This window comes from Pinus tabuliformis, chromosome 2_2, assembly GCF_031772625.1.
Source record: "Pinus tabuliformis cultivar Carrire ecotype Pingquan chromosome 2_2, CPIR1, whole genome shotgun sequence".
Lineage (NCBI taxonomy): Eukaryota > Viridiplantae > Streptophyta > Pinopsida > Pinales > Pinaceae > Pinus > Pinus tabuliformis.
The window spans coordinates 224,449,547-224,475,259 of NC_142300.1; positions in this window are offsets into that span (position 1 = coordinate 224,449,547).

The window sequence follows — 25,713 nt, forward strand, 5'->3', positions numbered from 1 at the left end:
CACTTCTAAGATAATGCCAACAATGTATTATTATAAGTATATGCTCCCCCTGAACTTGTGCCAGATGATCACTATCAGACCCATATCAAAATCTTTTCATCCCGATTTTGTCCCACTGATATTCTTCAAACCAACATATACGTGATTGTATCCACTGCAATCGGCATATGTACGTGGATACGCTTCATGAAACTTGTGTATAACCACTTTTCTCTGAAACAGATAAGAATTAATGGCAAGAAGATGCATCAACTACTCCAGCTTCTATTTAAGATATTCAAATGTCTCTCTGGGCAGTTGTTTGGTGAATATATCAGCAACCTTTTCTTTGGAGGGAACATACTCCAATTTGACCTTTTGTTCCAACACTTTTCTCCAGAGAAAATGATATTTAATAGGTATGTGCTTGTTCTTGGAATGCATGACAGGATTCTTTGAAATACTAATTGCACTTGTATTATCACATTGAATGGTGATGGGTGGAGTACAAGTGATTTGAATGTCTTGCAATGTTTGCATCATCCAAAGAAGTTGTGTGCAACAATATGTAACAGCCACATATTATGCTTTAGTTGTAGATAATGCAATTGAACTTTGTTTCTTGTTGAACCAAGACACTAATATGGAACCCATGAAGAATGCACCACCACTAGTGCTTTTTCTGTCATCCACACTTCTTGCCCAATCTGCATCTGTATATGCATGAAGTGTAAGATTTGCATCTCTGGGATACCATAAACCAAAGTTTTGTGTCCCTTGAAGATATTTAAAAATCATTTTGACTGCCTGAAGATTTGCTTCCTTTGGATTTTGCTTGGAATCTTCCAACTATTCCCATTGCATGCATGATGTCTGGTCGGGTACCTGCTAGATAGAGCATACTACCAATCATGGATCTGTAGGTCGGTTGATGCACTGTTGCTAATTCATCATTTGTGCTGAGGCTGCATCCTGTTACCATAAGGGGTAAATACTGGTTTAGCATCTTCCATTCCATATTTCTTCAAGATTTGCTTGAGGTACTTGGTTTGTGATAGAAAAATGCCATCTTTATTTTGTTGAACTTATAAACCAAGAAAATATGTGAGCTCACCAAGAAGGGACATTTCAAATTATTTTTGCATTACCAAAGCAAAGTTTTGACTCATGGCTTCTTCATTACTCCCAAAAATGATATCATCAACATACACAACAAGTATTAGCAATTTATCATTATCAATTTTTATATGTAGATTTTTATCAACTGATCCTTTTGAAAAACCTTGTTGATGAGGGTATTTGTCAAGACGATAATACCAGGCCCTTGGAGCTTGTTTTAGACCATAGAGTGCCTTTATGAGTCTGTAAACAAGTTTTGGATCATTTCCAAGGATGAATCCATTTGGTTGCTCAATATATACCTCCTCTTCTAGATCTCCATTAAGAAAGGTAGATTTCACATCCATTTGATATACTTTGAACTTCTAAAAGCTAGAAAGAGCAAGGAACATTATTATGGCTTCAAGTCTAGCAACAGGTGCAAAAGTTTCTTCAAAGTCTATACCTTCTTGTTGAGCATATCCTTTACAAACAAGTCTAGCCTTGTTTCTAACAACTTCCCCATTTTCATTCAACTTGTTTTTGAATATCCATTTGGTTCCAAAGATATTCTTATCATGAGGTCTAGGGACTAATTCCCAAATATTATTCTTTTCAATTTGCTCAAGCTCTTCATTCATGGCCTTGACCCAACATTCATCTTTGCATGCTTCATGTACATTTTTCGGTTCAATGGAGGAAAGTAATGCTAGATAGCTTGAATCTTCTGTAATAGTTCGTCTTGTCTATACACCTGCCCCTTTTTGTCCCAAAATTTGAGTCTCTCGATGATTTTTCTGAACATATATGGATGGAGTCTTCTCTTCTGCCGTTATCTAATCTTCTGGTGCTTCATTGGTTTCCTCTTAATCAGCATTAGTCTGATTTGACGTGGAAGGATAATCCTCATCTTCTTCCCATTCTTCAGTTTCCACCTGCTTTGGATTTTTGCCTGCTTCATCAACCACAACATCAATACTTTCAACAATTTTCTCTAGTATTTTATTATAACACTTGTATCCTTTACTTCGAGAAGAGTAACCAAGGACAATGCCTTCATCTGCTCTAGGTTCAAACTTGCCAAGTTTTTCATCAGTCCTTTTGATGTAACATTTGCTTCCAAAAACTTTGAAGTATTTTACAGTGGGAGTCTTAACATACCAAAGTTCATGAGGAGTTTGAGTGCTATTTACCCAAACATTCTTTTTGTTGAGAATAGTGACAACAACAAATGCAGCTTCACCCCAGAAGGTGGCAGGAGTTCCAAACTCATCTAGCATAGCACGAGCCATTTGTTGAATAGTTCTGTTCATCCTTTCTACCACTCCATTTTGATAAGGATTCCTTGCAGTAGAGAATTCCCTTCTTATTCCATGTTCTTCACAGAAGTCAAAGAATTCATCCGAGGTAAATTCCCCTCCTCGATCAGACCTGAGGCATTTGATTTTGCGATCTGATTCATTTTCAACCAAAGCTTTGAATGCTTTGAACTTTTCAAATGCTTCGTCTTTATGCTTCAAAATTCCTATCCGACACATTTTGGAAAAGTTGTCAATGAACAATATAAAGTGTTCTTCTCCGCGAGGTGATTTTTTCCTTGATGGACCACATAAATCAGTATGGACAAGTTCAATCAGCTTACTAGCTAATCTTTCCTTCTCAAGGAAATGTGTTCTGTTTTGCTTACCAAACTGTCATTATTTTCATATTGTATTTTCTGGAATTCTGATGTCAGGAAGATCGCGAACAGCTTGGTATTTGCATGCTTTCCTTATTTGAGGGGAGCTTAGATGCCCCAATCTTCTGTGCCATAGCCAGTGTTCATCATTTTTGCTTAGACAGCATTGTTGATGTCATCCCTTGAGTATGTATAAATTATTTGGAGCTCTTATGCCTTTGATCACTCCTTCTCCTATATCAAGCTCACGAACAACACATCCATTTGATCAAAATACTACCTCATTTCCTTATCACACATTTGACTAACACTCAATAGATTATGCTTTAAGCCATCAACATACATAAGATTCCTAGATTTGACCTTTTCTTTTAAGAGAACAAAGCCTTTACCTTTTATGACTGCAGGGGTGTCATTTCCAACTGAGACCTTCCTTTCCTTTTCTAAGGCACTATATGACTGAAGTTTTTTTTTATCACCTGTCATGTGTTTCGAGCATCCACTGTCAATGTACCATTGATTTTCTTGTCCTTCTGCATATAAGGCTATACCACATCTTTCAATTTGTGGTTCTTTATTTTTCCATTTTGGGACCCAATGAAGCTTGCTCCTTCTGAGATGTTTGCCGAAATTTACTCCTGCATTCAAAGACTTCATGACCGAATTTGTTACAGATGGAGCATTCTATTTCATTTTCAAGAGCAGAAAAGTTATTGTAGGTCCTTTTCATGATCCCAGTCACATTTCTTTGATTTTGTGCTTCTCTAGTCATGATGGTCTTGTAAGCAACACATTGAGAAACTTTGTGTCCAAAGTTATGATATGAAAACATTGGCCATTAAAGAAATTCCTGCGATTATCGAATCTACTGACCTAATGATTGTAGTTTCCATTGACATTCATTCTTGAAGCAAATTGAGAATGATTTACCTATGGTTGGTTATAGCTTCTGTTCATCCTTGAAGTAGATTGAACTTGATTTACATGGTGATCTACTTTAAGCCTCTACTGATGATTGTCAACTTGTTCACTTCTCCTTGCTACATCAAGATAGCTTTTGGAGGTTGATGGCTTCTGTGCTTGAGATGGTTCTTCAATATATCCAAGACCTGTCTTTATCAGAGGAGAACGCTGCACTTTGATAATTTGATCTAAAGTTTCTGATCCTTTAGCAAACCTAAGATTGCGAGCTTTTGTTTTCTCAATTTCTTTTCTTAAACCCATAATTTCACATTCTAACATTGCATTGTGTTTTTCCCTTTCAACAAGTTGGAATGTTAGAGTATCTATAATCATACTCTTTTCTTCTAAACAGATTTTAAGTTTAGAAATTTCTTCATAGAGACCATATTCATCTAAAGCATCGAAGAAATCATCATCTTCAAAAGCCATCAGAAGTCTATAATCATTACTATTTTCATCTTCATCACTATTTGATAAACCATCACTATATTCATGCGTATAATAGCTCTTTTTATTTACACTTCGTTTTCTTTTCCATTTTGCTGATTCCTTACCTATATAAGGCTTATCTTTGTGAGGACATTTGGCAGCATAATGACCTACTCTTCCACAAGAAAAACATTTGAAAGGTAGTTTACCTCTGAATCTTCCAGAACCCCGTTGAAGGTTCTTGACAAAGTTTGATTCTTCCTCTCCTTCTGATGTATTTTCTGACTCATTGAGTTCTCCTTTTCCTGAAGCTTTGAATGCGGCTTCTCTCATGTCTAATGGACCCCCTTTTCTCATTTCGAAAGCAGTTAGGATTCCGTGAAGCTGTGACATAGTAATACTTTGAAGATCCTGCTTTTTTTCTATGGTAGAAACTTTTGATTCAAACTTAGGAGACAAGGATCTTAGAACCTTTTCAACTAAAGTAACTTCTTTTATCTCTTCACCCAATTTTTTCATGCAATTAACAATCTAATCTATACGTAAGAAATAATTAGCTACGCTTTCATCATTGTGCATTATGAGAGTTTCATATTGAATTATGAGAGATTGCAGTTTTGCACGTTTTACCTGATCGTCTCCTTCATAGCTTAGAATGATCTTGTCCCATATTTCTTTGGTAGTTTTGAGCTGCATAACCTTGACAAATTCTGATTGTGATAGACTCCCAACAGAGTATTGACAACCTTTGCATTTGTTTCATACTACTTTTTACCTGCCGTATCTATAGGAGTTGCTAATGGAAATGTGTATCCTCCTTCCAAGACATCCCAAACTTCTGTTCCAAGAGATTGAAGATAGGTTGTGGTTTTTACCTTCCAATAGATGAAGTTGCTCCCATCAAATATTGGTGGCCTGATGGATGCCTCTTTTTCATAGTTGCTCATGATGATAGATCTTCCTTCAAGCGATCAAGCTTCTTCTGAAGGACCTGCTCCGATACCAATTGTTGGAAATAATACTGAGTGGGTTGGGGGGGGGGTGATTCAGTATTATCAATTTAATAATATTTCATTTCCATAAACAGATTGATATACGCTACTTCGGTTAATGAAACTTGCATATATATGCAACTATGTTTAGAGAAATCAACATACACCTTGTAAACTTATAATTTAGTCAGTTGCTCTTTAATCTGTGTATCAGAACCATATAAGCAGTGATAGGTATAGTAAAAATAGAGTAGACAACCACACACAAGAAAACAAGATATAAGCTGGAAACCCAATGTGGGTGAAATATACCTGTTGCAATTCATCTCTATCTTCTTTTAATAAGAAACTTCTTTTTACAATATTTCTGTACTGGTGCAGTCTTATACCAGTACGCAAGCTTCTACCTGTAGAAGGCTACAACCTTATCTCGTTCTCCAACTTCTCCTGGAAGGGAGCTACAACCCCCTTAGCTCTTGTACTAGCTGATGTACTAGTACATAGGTGCTGACCTACAGAAGGCTAGAACATTCTCTTTTCTTCCAGGGACCACATTTCATAAATTTTTAGACTGGATCCATCAATAGAATCAATCAAACATCAAAATATATCCGCATCAATCAATCTCTCTTGCACTAACCAAAACTGAATCAAGAAATCACTTCTTTGAATGCTGTAACCAGAATACAGTAACAGTAACAGAACCCAACTAGAACCCAGAACATTGCAACATTTAATAGAAGTAGCTAAAACATATTTTATGAGAGGTACACTACTTCAATATGTAGAACCTACGTGCATACGATGCTATATGAAGGCAAACTTGCATATATGATGTTTTAAATTGCCAAACCAATGTGTATACGCGCTTTTGCTATATTGAAGTCGTGTACAGATTTGTAAAAGATGATTTACCCTTTTCAACTATTCATACATCAGTTATACCTAGATCATCAGATTTGCAGATCAAGACATGTGCCAAATATAAAAGGTCAAAATCACACAAAGATACTTCTCTTCAAGCCTTAAGATCTTGACCCATCAATAGAACTTATCCTTCTTTAAGCACTCAGATTCCTCCTTGATTCAGATCCAGCTATGCACCATAACCCAATGACCAGTATTCTAGATCTTGCTCTACATAAGATATTCAATACTTCAGTGCCTTTGCCTAATGATCTACTCCTCCTTTTATAGTCTTAGGCCTTACTCAATACCATGGTCCAAAACCACTTAGAAGCAATACCTTGGACCAAATACCTGGGGTCAACACTTTGGTCAAGATACCTTGGATCAATACCACGGGTCAAAATACTAGGGACCAAATACCACTGACCAAAACCAAGTTTTCCAACATGTACGCACTGTTAGAGTCGGTCTGCTCATCCCTCCGTCAGAGATCAAAACTCTTTTTGCATTCCATTTTTAGGTGTCCCATTTTGCTCGATCAGTTGCATTCTGTTAGGAGCATGCCATAATCTGACGGAAAGGCTTTGTCATTCATCCCCCTCATGCTATGCACTACTGGCTTAGGTCTGTTCATCAAAATCAAGTTTTCATGTCTTTTGATAAGCAAGAGTTATTTTTAGTCACTAGGTCTAGGGTTTCACAAAATGTGTCTCCACAATGTTTAATAATGCCAACGGGCCAGAGGGAGGTTCTACACATGTTCTTTATTTCATGAATTTCATCGTCATGTTGATGGATTATGACTGTTCTTCAAAACTCTGTTTTGAAGAAAAGTCAAACATTTTATCCTTTTGTAATGATTTTCAAAGTTTTCAGTTTTTCAAATCTTCAGGTGCAGCCCTGGTCTCCTTTTCCAAATTCCATGTCAGCTATCCCTGCAAAAATTGCCAAAAATTTCATCATTTCAGTGAAAAATCAAAAGGAAGTGTGAAAAACAGAGTTGCATTAAAGTGTGAAAAAGTGCCAATGTCAAACATTATAAAAATGGGTTTTGGAGAATCAAAAATCAAAACCATGTCTCCATGTCTTTATAAAGATTTCTCCATGAGGGTCAAGGTCATTTTGAATGCCAAGAGTAAAGAGGTAACAGTTCAAAGAAATTGGGTGAGCAAGTGCGCTTTTTGGGTGAAGTTGGAGGAAACTTGGTGGGCGTGACGCATAGAATAGGTGGCGCAGTACACTGGGGAGGCACGACACAGTGGGAGAAATTGTCCAGTGCAAATCTAAACGGGCGTGGCGCATTGGCAGAGCACAGTGCATTGGGTATGCGGTGCGGCGCATACACCTGAAAGCTCGAAACTCGTTCAAAACTTCGCCAAATTGCCATTTAATCGTTTGGATTTTCGAGGTAGGACCGCCATCGTAATCTTTCATTCATTTTTGTGCCAATGTGATGGTGGTTTATAGTTGCTATTGGTTGAAATAAAAACTCTCAAACCCCACCTCTAAAATTCCTCAAGCCAATTACTGTTAGGGTTGAAAATTCATTGTTTTGTTACCAAGGTTCCCCCTCCATCCCATTTTTCCCTTATTTCCATCATTCCCTTCTCCCTTATTCCATTTCTCCTGAAATTTTATTCTTCCCTATCCCTAGAAATTACTAAACTTCTATTCTCAATTCCCTTCCACACCTTTACAAATGTAAAAACCCCAAACCCTACCTTAGATAAACTTTCCAAAACCCTCCTACATTTCCCTAAACAAAATGTATCCTAATATTCCCTAAACTCTTCATCTTTTCCCTCCCCTTCCTAACAGTCCCTTGTTGCATTTTTCCCCTTGGTGGCAGAATTTGAATACATCACTAAAAAGAGAAGTTCAACACAGTCTTGCTACACCAGCATCTTTTCTCTAAGGCAGTTGAAAAATAGCAATCATGGCATCTGAGCATTCATCTGACTATGAAGTGGAAACCCAAAGTGACTCACCCTTGGAAGAACAGGCACCCCGGAGGCCTCATAAAGGTGGCAGGCATGTTAGAGAAGAACCGACCACCCTTACAGAATTGTAGGCCTGCCCTTTTGCCATGTTTTGTTTTCAGCATCAGTCATGCTATGAGTTTTTTCAAAAGGTGGCTAGTGTTCAATTTCATCATGAGTTGGCTCGTCCTTTTGTGCTGCACTTACATGGAGATCAAGCTATCTTAACTGGTGTCACCTTCACACTTACACCATAATCTGTCTCAATAGCAACCGCATACTGAACATTGGAGAACCATGGAACAAGAAGCAGAAGATTGACCGGCAACATTATGATCCATATATTAAAACCGGTTTCTTGAGGCAGCTCAAGAGAGTGTTCCCATTCTGATATCTGAAAGATGAATATGCTCCACTAATGAAGTTGATCATGAAATATTTCAGCTGTGAGGGACGGTTCTCTCGTCTCTATGCTTATCACATCAGGTTGCTCATGCATTTCACCAGGGTACGGATGATGAAAATTTCATATTTCATTTGTCGGAACATAGAGAGGATGACCACCCTTGTGCAGCATAAAACACCTCAGCAGCAACTTAACAGTGTCTATCATTTTTCTCTTATTAAGATTTTGGTGGTTCATCAGCTTGGAGTACAGGGCATCACATGGGATGATTTCATCTCCCGTGACTTCTTTAGAGCTTCACAGGGATTATCAGAGGTTAAGCATGAAGGTCAACCTTCTCATTAGTATGAGCGCCATGAGACCACTAGTGTACCAGTATTAATCACATATCAGAGAGGCACCAAACATTTGTTTGCAGCGGCAAAGCGAGGGTTATCTCCACCTAGGGTGGAAGGGGCCTCGCTTCCTCCATCAGAATCATAGGTACAGGACAAAGGAAAGAGGTCAATGCAGGATGAGGGGCCTTCAGGTGAAAGAGAGACTGACTTCATTCTCATTCATGATGATGATATAGATACGGACCCACAAAGTGCCAAACTTAGGGAGATCATCCAGTAGAAGATAACAGAGATCCAAGCCTTATCCCTTGACTTGGAGAGAGCTAAGTGGACCATGAAATACTTGGAGTAGAGGAACAAACAGATTGAAGATCAGCAAGCAATCATGGAGCTACAAAACATTTGCGAGCATCGCCAAGCTGCACAAAGGAGAAGAATTGAGCTCACGTCATTGGAGCAAGAGATTAATGAGGATCGGGAGGCTAATCTCGAGAGAGTTAACATGCACTTAGAGAGGCTTTTGGACAAGGCTGATAAGGATCATGCATTGCTAAGACACATGGCATTCCACTACATGGCATGAAACAAGGTCTACAAGGCCCGAATCAAGAATTTGAAGGCAAAATTGAGGAAGGCAATGAGGAAGCAAAAGAGGCAAAGGGAGCTTGATCATTTTCAGATACTGGCTGAAGCCTCTTTAGTCCAGCATAACACTTAACGAAGAATCTCCAGCCCAAATTTCAAGAAATTTGGGGCATTTTTGACATTTTGGAATTTTTTTGTACAAAAAACAGGGTTTTTCTCCCTGTGTGTCGTGCCATGTGGCGCGCACTTTTGATAGGAAGCCCCAAATGGAAAAAAGTTTATATTTTTGGATTTTTCATGAAAAATCATGATTGCTGGTGCATGGCCAAGAATTTTGGGCAAGTTTTGAGTCCCCAGGAGGTCGAAAAACACTCAAAAATGACCTTTCTGCCCCTATTTTGACACACAGGAAGCAGTCTTGGGAGATTGAAGTTTTGGAGGGGCAAATGGGCAACAAATTTAGAAATTCCACTTGGGTTAGAAAGTAGACAAGCAAGGATTTCCAAAAAGCACACTTGGGATCAATTTGGACTTCAGTAAGTGCCTCAAACTCAGCCTCAAAGTGGCACGATGCACAAAGAAATTGGCGCGACGCACAGAGGATTTTTGCTCAATTTTTCACCTTCCAGCTCAGAAATTCGGCTAGTTTGACTAGTTTTGCTTTGTGATGTAATTTTTGATCTATCTTGATGTAATTGGATAAACATAATGTAATTTTGGCACTTATTTACTTGTTATATAGGATTCATTCACCAAAAAGTGAAAAGTTAATGAATGAATCAGTTTCCTACCTTATAGAGGCAAGTTGTTTTGATTGCCTAGATTTTAGTGCTTTGTTTAGAATTAGTTCAAACAGCTCTTAGAATGATGAGCTCGACCCCTAAAGGAAATGGAATGGGTTGGGCTAGCATATATCATGTAATTCCCAAGTCATTTTTAGGGTTGTACATTTGGGATTGTTTTGGCATATCATTGTACATTCTATCTCTGCATTTTTGGCTAAGGAAAGACCAGGGTTTTGCAGCACTGTTTTGGATCCATGTGGTTTTATGTTTTGATGGTGTGCTTCTCTGAGTAATTGTAAGTTCATTAGTGTTATGTATATCATTTTCCTCTCTTTTCTTCTGAATTTGAACAAATGAGTGATTAAGGTGGAATCCATTAGTTGTTATGCTCTGCCTTTGAATTTGTTTAAATTTCCATGTTTTCATCTATTTAAGGAGAATTCTTGAGACTCTCTTTCTCTCCTTAGCTCCTCACCAATCTGATCTATTCTTTCACTCAATTTAAAGCATCAAAACGATTGCCTTCCTTTCCCCAATCAGAACTCTGCAGAAACTGTGCCTCATCCCCGAGCCCAATTTGCCTTTCCCTGTTTCCAACACAAAACCCCCAAAAACTCACAACAAACCCTTGTACTTAATACCTAGCCTAAGATTAGCTTGTATTATAGTCATCTCGAGCCCCATCGATTATCTTTTGCCAAGATCGACCCGAAGAGAGCCCTCTCCTGTCCTCGTAGGGCTAGCTACGAGGCTGAGCGTGGTTTGATGTGGACCTAAAACCTTGTCTTTTCAGCTTGAGACAAATCTAGGCTCTAACATAGTGGCGACCATACTGGGGTGAGAAAAAAAAATGGTTTGCTTGTTGATGTCATTGGTTTTATAAGCTACAGATGGAGCCTGAAGTTATGCCAGGAAGCCTTCGAAACGCTTTTTCTTTGCATTAGTGCAAGTAGATAAATGCTGCTTCAGTCAATCTCCGGTCTAGCTTGTAATCGTGATACTTGACTTGTAAATCGCCCCAGTATATTTGAGAATTCTAAGCCTTTGGATGATAAGTTTAAAATTTGAAAGGCTGAACAAGTTGTTTATGTCCCTTTGATTTCTTGAAAATAACACGCTGGCTTCAAAGAGATATCCTAGAGCTAATCCAGATCCAAATCCTCCTCCTTTCTACGAAAATCCCAATCTGATTTCAAGAATTGTTCGCCAAGAGAGCTCTGTGACTCCCATGTTTAAATCTCGTTCATGTCCTACAATTTTTAAGTATCTTGAAGAGCTTGATTTTGATGAAAATTTTGAATTGTCATTGTTTGAAACCAAATCCGAAAGTGCTCTTGGTTCTATAGTTCCAAATCCTGACTTTGCTGCAGCTCTTGAAGTTGAAAGAAATAATAAATCAATTGAGAATTTTATCTTGAAGCACCTCCAAAGTGAAATTCATGCTTCAAATATTGCTGATTTCCTAGAAGCTGCATCTGCATCCCTCAGATCTTCCATAACGACATCCACTTCGAAAATCCCTACCGAACCTCCCTTCATTCCCACCCTTCCCCCGCAGCCTAATATTGCTGATCAAAAGTCTGCTGTAAATTCACCTCCATCTACTCCTTCTACATCCAAAATTGCTTCACCTCTGCATACACCTCCTCATACACCTCACACATCAGCTGCACCCTCTCCCCCAACATCCCCCAGACCAAATCCACGAAGAGCAATGGCTGCTCGGTTTGCACCACTCGCACTGCCTCAAGTTTTGGGTGACATGCCCGCAGATTATCAGAGTAAAATTCCTTTGTTTGATGGCACTCCTCAAAGTACCATGGCACAAGAACATGTGGATAAGATGATAGATTTCTTTGAGCTTCATGAGATTGATGCTGAAAACGTGACCATGAGATTATTCGTGCAGACTTTCGCAGGTGAGGTAAGAAAATGGTTTAGAGCTTTGACAGCTAGGAGTATTCCCACATTAGAAGAGATTCAAAAACAGTTTTTGGATCACTGGGAAGTCAAGAAAGATCCTCTTCAGATCACTTTTGAATACACCAAGATCAAGCGGAACGCTGGTGAATCCGTGCAAGACTATTGTACTAGATTCAATGTGGTTTATAATGCATTTACTGATGATTTAAAGCCCACTAGAAGGTCAGCTTTTCTTAAATTCCCAGATGGTTTTGATTCAGACATGGCTTATCAATTAAGAGAGAGAGATCCAGCTACCTTAGAAGAAATGCAGAAAATTTCCGTCAGTGTTGAGGCAAATTTGAATGACAAGAGAGATAGAATGAAAGCTGAAAAGAAAGTCTCAATAAAGGAAGAAGCTTCTACCTCAAATCAGGTGCTACGCAAGGTAGAAAAGATTATTGAAAAGTTAACACTTGATAAACCTGAACCACAGATTCGGAATCCTAATTTCCATTGACAGCAGCAACCTCAATTCAGGATCAAACAGCGTGATCAGCGAGCACAAGAACTGGCATCACAACAGCAGCAAGTAAAGACATCTCTTCAGCAGAATTTTGTTGGTCCCGAATCTAATGATGAAGACCATGTAATAGGAGAAGAAAATCACTTCTTTACTCCTGATGATATGCTCACTTTTATCACTGAAGATGATGAGTATGCAGAAAGTTCAGCTGTACAGCACGATGGAAATTTTATCTTGGCAAATGACACAGCTCTAGAAGAGGAGTCGGATGAGTATCAGAGAGGGTATATGCATGCCTTGTCTGCCCAGCAGCGTCAGTATTCATTACGAAACATAAATTTCCCCATCAATCCAATCCAGAAGAGAAAGGAAGGTTCAACATCTAAGAATGAGTCACCTATTGCACCAAATAAAGGAAAAGAAGTTGCTGATCCTATGCCTAACAAATCTCCATCAGCAAATGAAAGAGTCAATCAGCCCATTGTACCAAAGGATAAAGCTAGGAAGAAAGAGGTTCCAGCCAAAGAGGTAGAGAAGACTTCCACTTTTAGTTTAGAAAATGAAATTTCTAAATTGAAGGTATCTATTCCCTTGACAAAGCTGAAGAGGAACATTAGTTATAGAGGTCAGGTTTCCAAAATTTTGAATTTTGATCCAATGTCTGATATGGTGAGTGTAAAAGATGATCAAGCTGAACTGATTTTTGGACCAGCATTGAATGGTGAGTCTCCGGATAGTGATGTGCCTCCTTTTTATATCAGTTTGAGAGTGCATGAGTTTGTGTTGCATAATGCTATGTTCGATTCCGGCACCTCCCACAATCTTATGCCGAAGGCTATCATGGAGAAGTTGGGTTTGGACATCACTAGGAAATACCATGATCTTTATTCATTTGATTCCAGCAGGGTGAGATGTATTGGGCTTATTAAAGACTTGGTGGTCAGTTTGGATCAGATTCCGGCAAAGAATGTTTTGATGGATGTGGTGGTGGCGGATATACCTCTAGGTTTAGGATGCTTCTTTCCATATCTTGGGGGTCAAAGATCAAAGGAACTATGTAGCTTGATTTCTCCTATGCAATGATTCCTATGTTTGGCCAAATGAGAAAACTTTATCGGGAGCAAAAAATGAAATACATGATTACAAGCAAGGAGAAATCAATTAATCATCTGATTAATTATGTACATACAGATTTAGAGTCTTTTGTTTTGTATTCAGATAGTTTCAATGAGATTGATAGTAAGTTAGTTGCAGAAGATGCAGAAATAGCAGAGAATTTCAGAGAAGTTTTGAAAAAAGAAAGTCAAGAACAGGGAAATACCATTTAGCGATAGGAAAAGGATAATGGACAGCAAGCAGAAAAAATACAACAAATAGAATTTCAGCACTTAGAAGAAGAGGAAGATGGCATGTGGACTATGGATTTCGATGGAGCAGTGGGAAATGATGGTGCTGGAATTGGAATTTGGGTACGCAGTCCTTTTTCTGCTCCAAATAAAGTGCCGAGTAATGTGCAGGTATGTTCTTACAAACTTGCTTTTGATTGCTCAAACAATGAAGCTGAGTATGAGGCTTTGATTTCTGGCCTAAAGATCCTAAGAAAGCTGAATGCTAAGAGGATTGCTGTGTATGGTGACTCCGAATTGGTGATTAAGCAAGTTAAAGGTGAATATCAAGCAAAGCATCCTCAGATGTGGGCATACCGGAATGCTGTTCTAGACATTTTGAAGCTGTTTTCAGATTACACTTTGACGTGTGTGCCTCGTATTCAAAATAGTATTGCTGATGCACTTGCTAAGGCAGCGAGTAATTTGAAGATTCCTATGAATTCAAGTAATAAATTTTAAATCCATGTGAAACATCATCCGACTGTCCCGGAAAATCAAAGATATTGGCAAGTTTTCCAAGATGATGAGGAGATTGATGATTTTCTGCAAAACAAAGGTAAGTTCAAAGATACCTCAATTGATGTACAACATGATGATGGAAAAGATGATGTGCAGATCAATCAAATGGAAGTGTTGTAGCTCAAGGATAATGTGATTCCTAAAGGCTTGATACCTTTGGAAGAACTCTTTGATCATGATGACGTAGCCTGCAAACCAACATTGCAGCCAACAGAGAAGGGAGTCGAAGAGGTGAACATTGGAACAACTAAACATCCGAAGATGGTAAAACTGTCCAAAACATTGCCACCAAAGGTAAAAGCCAAATATATCAGTTTTTTGTCATCTTTTGCCGATGTGTTTGCTTGGGACTATTCTGATTTGAAAACATAGGACACCAATATAATTCAGCACACAATTCCTATTAAGCCTAATCAGAAACCTTTCAGACAGAAGCTAAGAAGGCTTAATCTAAAATTACTACCATCAATTGAGAAGGAGATAAATCGGTTGTACAAATCAGGAATCATTGTTCCCATCCAATTTTCAGATTGGATATCTAATTTGGTGCCCGTACGAAAGAAGACAGGTGAGATTCGTTTATGCATTGATTTTCGGAATCTCAACAAAGTTTCATTGAAGGATAATTATCCGCTGCCAAAAATGGATCATATACTTCAGTGAGTAGTTAGAGCATCTCGCATGTCTCTACTCGATGGTTATTCCCGATATAACCAAATTTTAGTCCATGAAGATGATTGAGACAAAACAACGTTCACCACTCCATGGGGAACCTTTCACTACGCCAAAATGCCTTTCGATTTGAAGAACACAGGTGCCACTTTTTAGCGGGCAATGGACTTGGATTTCGCAAATGAGAAGGATGTCTTCTTGGTTGTGTACCTTGATGATTTGACCGTGTTTTCCAAATCAGATGAAGAACACTTGTATCATTTAAAAGTCGTTTTTCAAAAGTGCAGAAAATATGGTGTGTCACTGAATCCTAAGAAGAGCTTGCTTGCCATGGATGAAGGAAAACTTCTTGGACACATTATCTCAAAGAATGGCATTCGTATTGATCCATCACATGTGGAAGCGATTCAACAAATTGACCTGCACCGGAATAAGAAGGAGATTCAATCGTTTAATGGTAAGATGAATTTTCTGCGCCGCTTTGTTCCTAATCTTGCTGAATATCTAAGAGAGATTACAAACATGCTTAAGAAGGACAACCAAGTGATGTGGACGGAAGAGGCTGTAAAATCTTTCAATTTAGTAAAATTGGTACTTTCTTTAGCCCCAGTTCTAATCAGCCTGGCTTATACTCGGGATTTTATATTGTTTTCATTTGCTTCGGAGCATACTATGGTAGCGGTGTTAATGCAGAAAAAAGATGAGCATGAAAGACCCATTGCATTCTTTAGTCACACTATAAGAGATGCTGCTTTGAAATACAACAATTATTGAGAAGCAAGCCCTTGCACTTGTAAAAGCACTGAAATATTTCCGCGTTTATATTCTACATTCCCATATTTTAGCTTATGTTCCTAACACTACTGTCAAAGATGTTTTGGTCCAAACAGATCCTGAAGGAAGACGTGGCAAGTGGATTGCATCTTTGCTGGAGTATGATGTGGAGATAAGGCCCACAAAGCTTGTTAAAGGACAGGGATTGGCGAAGTTAATGGCTGAATCAAATCTGCACGTCTTGGACATAAATCTGATTGTTGCTATGTCCGATGAAAATGAGCAAGGTCTGTCAATTCAGGTAGCTGAAATCTTTGTTCTTTCTCCATGGTATTCATATATCATATATGTCCTTCAGAATTTGTTCGCACCACCGGGTATGGCTAGAAACAAAGCTAGAACTCTTAAATAAAGGCTGCTAAGTTTTGTATTTTGAATTCTGCACTTTATTGAAAAAATCCCAGTGGCGTTTTGTTAAATTGTTTGGTGGAAGAAGCGAAGCAGGTAATGGAGGATTTCCATAAAGGAGATTGCGGCGGTCACCTTTTTTGGAAAACAACGGCAAATAAAATTCTGAGGGTTGGATACTATTGGTCGACATTGTTTGCAGATGTGTTCAAAACTGTCAGGAGCTGTCATAACTGTCAGATTTTTGAAGGAAAGTAGAAATTACAGCCTTTGCCACTTAAGCCCATTGAGGTGAGTGCTCCTTTTCAGCAGTGAGGGTTGGATTTCATTGGTGAAATTCATCCTTCTTCTTCAGGTCAGCATAGATGGATCCTCATAGCGACAGATTATTTCACGAAGTGGATCGAAGCAATTCCCACTAGGCAAGCTACGAATGCGGTGATAATTTTGTTCCTTGAGAATAATATTTTGTCTCATTTTGGTTGCCCGAATAAGCTAATCACCGATAACGTAGCAGCTTTTAAGTCAAAAAGGATGGTTGAGTTTTGTAGTAAATATCACATTGCTTTGGGGCACTCAACTGCCTATCATCCACAAGGTAATGGATTGGCGGAGTCTTCCAACAAATCTTTGGTTGATATCATTAAGAAGATGCTGGAAATCAACAAGAAGAGTTGGCATAAGAAGTTGGTCCATGCACTTTGGGCAGATCGAGTGAGTCAGAAGAAATCCATTGGTATGTCCCCCTTTGAGCTAGTTTATGGAGTTGATACTGTGTTCCCTACCTCTCTTACAGCCCCGGTAGTCAAACTTCTTCAGGAGGCTGGTAGTGAAGATGACCCAATGCAAATAAGATTGAATCAAATGATCCATTTGCAGAAGACACGGGAAGATGTTTTTCAAAACACATTCAAGTTGCAGGAAAGAATTAAAAAGATTTATGATAGGTGTTATCACTCAGGTTGTTCCCCAGGAAAATTCTAAGGAGGGAATATGGCCGAGGTAACCACTAACCAATCTTTTAGCTGCAGTTTCTAGCCAATCTGCAACCAGAGAGGGTTCTCTCCTTATGATTTAGATTTGTTTTTGCTATATGTTAGGCTAGTTATGAAGCACGAGTATTTGTTTGGTGTTTGGAAGGTGACATTCAATAGAACAAGGCTGCAAAATAAGAGAAGTTCAGACCATTGGGCTAATGGAGTCAGTGAAAATGAATTTCTGGGTATGGTTTCTTAGGCAAAAGGAGGAACTACAGAGCAACATGATTAAACATAGAGCAATTCTCAAGCTGGAATAAGATGAAATGAAGTCAGGGAATGAAAGGCAATTAAGAATATTTCATTATGCTAACAGAGTGAAAATGAATAAATATTACCAAGGAGCAGTTAAGAATTCCTTAATTATATTTAGAGTGTAAGGACCAGGGAGACAGGAGCAGTCAAGAATTCCTACCTATGCTAGTCCTGAGGAAAACATAAAAATTGACAGGAATTGAACACAGAGTACAGTCAAGTAAATTCTGGGTTATTATTTTTTCCTGCAATTAGAACATGATATATAGATGATATATAAACACAGGAACAATAAAACAAGAGTTAAAAGAATTATTGATCCATGAGGTAACACGAGAATTCTGCAACATATTCTTTTGCCATTAATTCCACAACCAACAAGTTCATCAACAAAGCATTCCAACAGTCTTTATTTTGAAGAGTTCTCAATATTTACAGCGCAGGTCCAGAATGATATTCATCAACCAACCCTCAATACATCTCTAAGGGAGGTATTTATACAAAAAGAGTTATAAAATATCTCATAGGGAAAATATCAAGCATAAATTTATCCATCTACTTTTTCAAAGGCAATAAATGTCGTTGAAAGCAGAGTGTAATTGATGTAGGAGTAACTTCCGCTGTACTGGTTGCCTTAGGTGGTCTGATGTATTTGACTTTTTGATTTAAAAAGTCGGCTGGTAGCTGTCTCTTTAACTTGCATCCCTGCGTTGCTGTCATGACCCTGTCATCTGTGCCTGATTCTGCCTTAACGCATTTTAGCGTGAATTCCTTTCTCTGCTATTTTCATTTTTCTGATAGGTGGCATGTGCATTGAATTTGATTTAATGCAGATGATCAAAAAGAAAAGCACCAACACTACCTTGGTGGTAAAACCTCCAACATGCCCTGCCACCATTGATCTGTTGGCAACTGGTGTCTTTATAGTTTTATTAATGTTTCATCAGCTTCAGTATACCTATAGTAATTGGGCTGGACTTCAAAAATATGTGTTATCTCATGCTCGATAAAGAACAGATTTTCCAATTTGTCATATAAGCTCTGTCCAGAGGGAGGCACTGTGTCTTCTGAAATGGTTGATGATGCTGTAATCTGATTGGTAACATATGTATTTACCCTGTGAGCATATTGTTCATGTGTCAATAGTCTCCAATTGCTGGTCAATAAGCTGGGTAACCCTTTGCTCTGCAAGACTACAAACTTTTCTGTAAAGGCATTTATTTATGTCTGCATTTCTTGGCACTTTCTTTCTAGATTTTGTACAAAATTCCTCATGGTCAGCACCTTTTTCACTGTCAAAATGGTGCCTGTTCTATCCTTAATATCCAGAGCTACTAGTTGTTCTATGGTATGAGTATTCAAAAAATGAATTAGTCTATTGGCCTATTCGGGCTTGTTTGCTAATAATTCTCTGGCCTTTTGAATATCAACTTGAGCTATTTCTATCAATTCAATTTGGTCATGGATAGTCTATATTGATGTCCATTGATCAGTGATGGACTGGCCAATTTTAGTCCACAAAATTGTTTTGATTTCTGCCAGAGTTTTATGAAGAGTAAGGTCTTTCTCCAAGGATTTTACCTTATTTTCCAAGGCCTTTACTTCCCTTGCTTTCTCAGCCACAATTATTTTTGATTTATCGTAGCTCACCTCTAACTTGGCCAATTTTTCTTTAGCTTCCTTTAGCTCTACCATTTGGAGTTCTAAAGCCTTTATTTCCTTCGTCATCTCTTCCATGCTCAAGCTGGTATCTGGCACTGCTGTTGTTGCTGCTGTAATTGTTTCTGAAGCTGAGGTGCCTGCTGTTGATTCTGGGGCAGCGGAAGAGACTGCTGCTGTAGTTGTAGGAGGAGCTGTTGTGCTTATTGGAACTGTTTTAGATGGTTGAGAGGCCAACTCTCCCTGTTTTCCTTGTAGTGCTTCCTCCAATGCCTTCTCTGTTTCCGCCAGTCTCATTCATCCTCATCAGAAAACTCACCACATCCTCCTCTTCTTTTTGCTGTGCAGCTTCTGTGGTTTGAGGGTGCATTGTAATTGGTAGCTTGAGCTGCTTCCTGAGGGCTACAATATCTTCTTCTTTATTTTTTATTAAGGCCTGGATGCCTTTGGGATCCCTGGGATCATGTCCCAGCTCTATGATAATTTCCTCCAAGGATTTGATCCTGTTATCCTTGGCTAATGAGGAGGCCTTTTCCAACTCTAACTGGGCAGAGGTATTGTGCAATGAATTTTGCAGTTTATGAGCTAATAATGCTCTGTCTGCCAAGGTAGAATACACCATTTCTCTGGTTTGTTTATGTAATTCAATCTGGTCCATTGGGTAGATGTCTTTAGAGAGAACTTCCAGATTGGTCCTAATATAATCAACAACTGATTGTGGCTGCTGCATTGTGGGCTTGAAGTGGCTAAGGGTCATTTTCCCTTCTTGAATATCATAGGCTGCCATCAGCCTTTGTTGATTTCTAGGAGCTGTTCTCAGCAATTGATTATAAAGTTGGATCCTTATTTGGTAATTTCTAGCCTTTATTTCAGTAAAGGCTTTCTTGATATCTGAGCCTTGTTTGCTCTGTGGCTTGGTGGATGTAACCTCCACACCATGCTGCCTCTCTTGCTCTTGTTGATATGAGCTAGTTGATGTTTCCAAAATTGGAGGAATCTGTTGTTCAGTTGTTCCCTCACCCCTTAGGTTGCCTGTTGTCTCTTCTGAGAGTTCCTCTTTGGAGTAAGGATTTAACCTTTGCCTCTTTTCCCCTTGCTGTTATGCTGATCCACCTAAAGGTGTGTCTTCTTGTCTCTCTCTTTTCTTGGCTCTTTCCTCATTGAGAGGAGTTTGTAACACAGGGATTTTAGGTACCTTTGTTTGTGTTGAAGGACCTTGCCCTTGGCTTTACTCCTTTGCTGTATCTGGCCAGTCTGCCATTATATCTTGCTGTTCTGAATGTTGTACTTCTTTGCCTTTGGATGTCCCTGCAGGTGGAGCACTCTCTTGGGCAGGTTGTTGTGAAGTTGTAGTAGATGATGTGCCCGCTCCAATGTGTTGAGGCAATATGAAAGGGACCTGTCCAAAAGAGTCCAGGTCAAGTGTTTTTTCAAGCTCGTTCATTGCTTTCTCTAATTTCTCCTCTTCAGAAATCTCTTCAACTAATGTGCCTTCTACCCATTCTTGTTGATTAGCATATTGTTGAATTTCAGGGATTTTGTGGTGAACATATCCTGTAAGCTTGCTTTTGACTCTTCTAAAACTTATGAAATGTTCAGGGTCATATGGTGACCAATGAAAACTTTGTTTTAGCATAAGTTGATCCCTTAAAATCTTATCTTCTTCTTCCCAGGCTTCTTCCCTTTTATTGAAGATAAAAGGGCCCAATTGATTTCTTATCTTGAGCTGTGCCTTTTTCCTAGAACAATAGAAATGAGTCAAATCTGAACTACTAAATTGCCAGAAGTATTCCAGGGCAAAGAGTCTCATAGGGACATACTTTGGCAGCTTGTAGGGGGATAATTCACAGCCATAAATCCTGATCACTGTGTGATTTGGGTAAAAATACTAGTCACCTATACTGTAGTCCTTGGAGAGATGTAGAATTTTTTGCATTTCAGCAGAGAGCCTGGCAGGAGGATTTGTCATCAACAAAGAAGTGGTTGGATATATGAACAGGTCAATGAACTCACAATATGTATAAGGGGAGTTGTGGGCTTCATGGAATACTGAGGTCCAGAAAATTGCAGACCTCCTTTCTCCTTTGAGGTCCAATCTTCTAAGAGGAATTTGGAAACTATCAGGTTGATAGTACAACAACAAATGGTATATGTAGGATGTGTATTTGAACACTCTTTCTATGTCCAAGTTCATGAATTTCACATGGATTTTATTTGCTATGAAGGTGGCATAATCATACTTGACAACAGGGGGCTGTCCTGGAGTGAATATGGACATCAATACTAAAATAGTTTCATCAACAAACTCACTGGTTTTGATTCTAAAATGTAGGATATCATGTCTACAATGAGTCTCCTTGTCTCATTGAACCAAGAATGGAGATAAGGAGGAGGCTGATGAGGCTGGCAATTTGGTTTCATGAATAACTGAGCAATTCTGGTTATCTTTGAACTGGACAGTTTGGCACCTTGGTCAAGCAAGACTTTCATGGTGAGAGGAGCCAGAGGCTGAGTTGGCTTAAAGTTCAGCATCTCATTTATGGATTAAGGAGTAATATAGAAGAGGACAGTCCCAGATGGAGCCATAACTGCTCTTTGTGTGGGTTCATAATTTGCACAGCATAAATGGATGAAATCAGGGAGCACATTCACTGAAGGGAGGTAATAGATAGGCATGTTGGACTCCCAAATTCCCAAGACATCAGTGTTGCTTCTGTAGCTATTTCTAATTTCACAAAAGGCTTGCAGGTGAGGCTTGTAACCCATCATATCCTTAATTTGGAAATCCCTGTCAGCAAGGGGTATCCATTCCAATTCCTTATGTGGTGCATTCAAGGGGGCAACATTCAAGGCCACTGGAGCCTCCATGCTTCAACTGTCTGTGTTTTAATTGGAATATGGTTTGTGCAGCAATAGAAAACAAAATACTGGTTCTGAGGGTTTTCTCAGGGAACTTTAGACTGAGTTTTAATTAGAAAATTCCTGACTGGGTAACATTCATGGTGAAAAACCAATTTTGCAGAGTTTGCTCGGAAAGCTGGATTAAAACAGTGGTGATGGTGCTCCTTTTGCAGGTGTTTTGACGAATTTAACTCAATATTTGGGCATTTTTTTGGTGATTTTGCTGGTGGAAAAGGCTTGAATTTTAGTTTAATGGGAAATTTTTGCAGAGGAGAACAAAATTCACAAGATTTCTTTGGGAAAATGGGTAAAATAGTGATTTATAATGCAAAGGTTTGTAGGCAGCAGCGCATTTAACATGAATTTTAGTTCTCCGGGCACTTTTTTACAGAAAACTCGAAAAAACAAGGTTTATGAGCGAATTACGAGTAAATACCTGTTCTATGGACGCCTGGTGCGAAATGCAGGTTGAAGACTGAGTTGAGGGGCCGAGCTGTGGAGTGAATTCCCCTGGGTGGCGGATTGTGCAGTGAAAATGGTGTTTTAACGTAAATAACCATGCAAAGCTTTGCGTAGAAAAACAAAGAGAAATGGACAAAACGACGTTAAAACGACTTTTAACAAAAAATTTGATTTTGGCGGGTTATTGGCGCGCTTTGGTCGGGTGACGTCAGCATGACATCATCTTTGTCGGGTAGCCGGGGTACGGATGGTGACTTGGCGCTGACGTGGCGTACACGGCGGACGGAACATTGACAAGGTGGCAACTAACGTGGGTGCTGACGTGGGAGACAACGTCAGCAATGGGAAACGGGAGGCGGTTTATGGTTTTATCGCACCGCTTTATGTACGACGACGGTTTTCGGCCAAATGGACGCGATAAACTATGGGAGCGACACGCGTCCCACAGTACGGTGGGAAAACTGCTTTTTATCACGCGCTATTTGTCGGACATCGGAGGGGTCCTGATATGGATGTGAGCCGTCCAATCTGGGGGATCAGATCCGACGGTTTATGGGACGGGGAGTTGGCGGGGAGGTACGGCACAAGGACCTGCCGTATAATATTCAATGCTTTGTATTGTTTATGGGTTATAACCTTCGATTATTGGATTGTGCGGGCACGGTTATTTATTTAACCAAGTGTTAAATAAATCCCTTTTTCATGTGCGTGGAGGGGTTATTATATGGTTCTAGTTGAACCAATAATTCCTGAAATAACATGGTTATGGCTATAATTGCCGGGGTGGGGATATTTAAGTATTTTGTGGTTTTTTTTTATATAGTTTTTATAAAATAGGGGTGGGGGAAAATCATAAAGGAGCTATACAATAAAGTTAATGCTAATATGATTTTATGAATGTAGGATGCTAAGTTTGTAAGGTAAAACTTAGGTTTTTTAGGAAACTGAAAGGGAAATGGAAGGGTCTTTTTACACTAGAAATGTGGCTTGTTTTGATTAAGTGAACCCAGAGTTCCACTTAGTATTTCTCATAAACTGAAATGAGCTTGGACCACTGAGAAGATCTCAATGTCCTTGAAGGGATGTTAGTAAGGGTTATTGGGGAAATGGGAGGGGAAATCAGTCATGCTCCAACTGTTTAGCAGCCACTTTGCCATGGTAGCTGTGATATCCATGAGATAAATCATACTCAAAAAGACAAAACTGATCTCAAACTTTCTTCTGCAACATCCAATTGCATACCCAGCCTAATATACCTAACATTATTTTTTCCTTTTGATTGGGTGCATTTGAACTAGCAAACCCTTTCTCCTTTGTTTTTCTTTTGACTGCCCTCCTATCTAAGTCTGCCCTTATCTCTTCCAGGGGCTCAAATTTAGCTGTTGAGCTCCCTTGCTTCTCTACCTAATTACTAATCTGCCAAGCTTGAACTGTTGGAACAGATCTTATTCTCTAAATGCTAAAATAAGAAATTTAAACATGGACTGGCCAAGGTTGAGCTGTTTGGCCATCCATCAAGTGTGACAGAAGTCACTGCTTGCATAATCTGAACTTCTTTGCAAAAAATAGGACAGTAGTGGCATTCTGACTAGCCACTTTCCTGGTCTTTTCTTTGGGGTTCATTTTCTTTCTTTCTTGACCAATTCATTCTTTTGCCCTTTGGTTTTTCTTTTAGGGCATACGGTCTTTACATTTTTTTTTAACTTTTTATTTTTTGAAAATATGGAACCTTTGCAGCATGGAAAGGATGATCATATTTGGCATTTCCACAGTCAATCATGAAATATGACACCTATTGGTATAGGAACCTAACAACGGGAAAACAAAGGCGGACATATTTCAGTTGGATGATGTGGTTTTAAAGTGGGATGCAAGGAATGAAGAAAAGGTCAAGCACAGTAAGTTTGAAAATGTTTGGAAAGGTCCTTTTAGGATTGCAACATATCGAGGTCAGAATGCCTTTTTTTTAAAGGAGATGAATGGGGAAGATTGTCCCGGAGGGCTGGTCAATGGTCGGCTGCTCAAGCGGTACCTTTTCTGAGTTATTTCTGTTGTTTACATTGTCATTGTAAATACCATTTTATTTTAGTTTCACTACAAGTGTGTGCTGTGATCTTTTATTCAGTCTGGGGCCCGAAGTGAAGGCTATAATTCTGAAGAAAGATTTCAGTCTTGAGTTCAGTTTGTCAAGTCAGTTTTTCAGTCATTTCAGTTTCATAATCGAGTCATTTTGAGTCAAGTTTTAGTCACATAAATTGAGTTTGAGTCTCGTGATTGTTTGTCGAAATAATGACTCCATAGCCCAATGGACGAAGGCACTGTCTAGCTCTTCCAGAGATCTGCCATTCTTGGCACCTCCAAGGAGCTACCATCCCCATTGGAGCCAATTTTAGAGTCGGTCTCGTCATCCCTCCATCAGAGATCAAAACTCTTTTTGCATTCCATTTTTAGGTGTCCCATTTTTCTCGATCAGTTGCATTCTGTTAGGAGCATGTCATAATCTGACGGAAGGGCTTTGTCATTCATCCCCTCATGCTATGCACTGCTCGCTCAGGTCTGTTCATCAAAATCAAGTTTTCAAGTCTTTTGATCAGCAAGAGTTATTTTCAGTCACTAGGTCTAGGGTTTCACAAAATGTGTCTCCACAATGTTTAATAATGTGATCAGGCCAGAGGGAGGTTCTACACATGTTCTTTATTTCATGAATTTCATCATCATGTTGATGGATTATGATTGTTCTTCAAAACTTTGTTTTGAAGAAAAGTCAAACATTTTTTCCTTTTGTAATAATTTTCAAAGTTTTCAGTTTTTCAAATCTTCAGGCGCAGCCCTGGTCTCCTTTGCCAAATTCCATGTCAGCTGTCCCTGCAAAAATTGCCAAAAATTTCATCATTTCAGTGAAAAATCAAAAAGGAAGTGTGAAAAATAGAGTTGCATTAAAGTGTGAAAAAGTGCCAATGTCAAACATTATAAAAATGGGTTTTGGAGAATCAAAAATCAAAACCATGTCTCCATGTCTTTATAAAGATTTCTCCATGAGGGTCAAGGTCATTTTGAATGCCAAGAGTA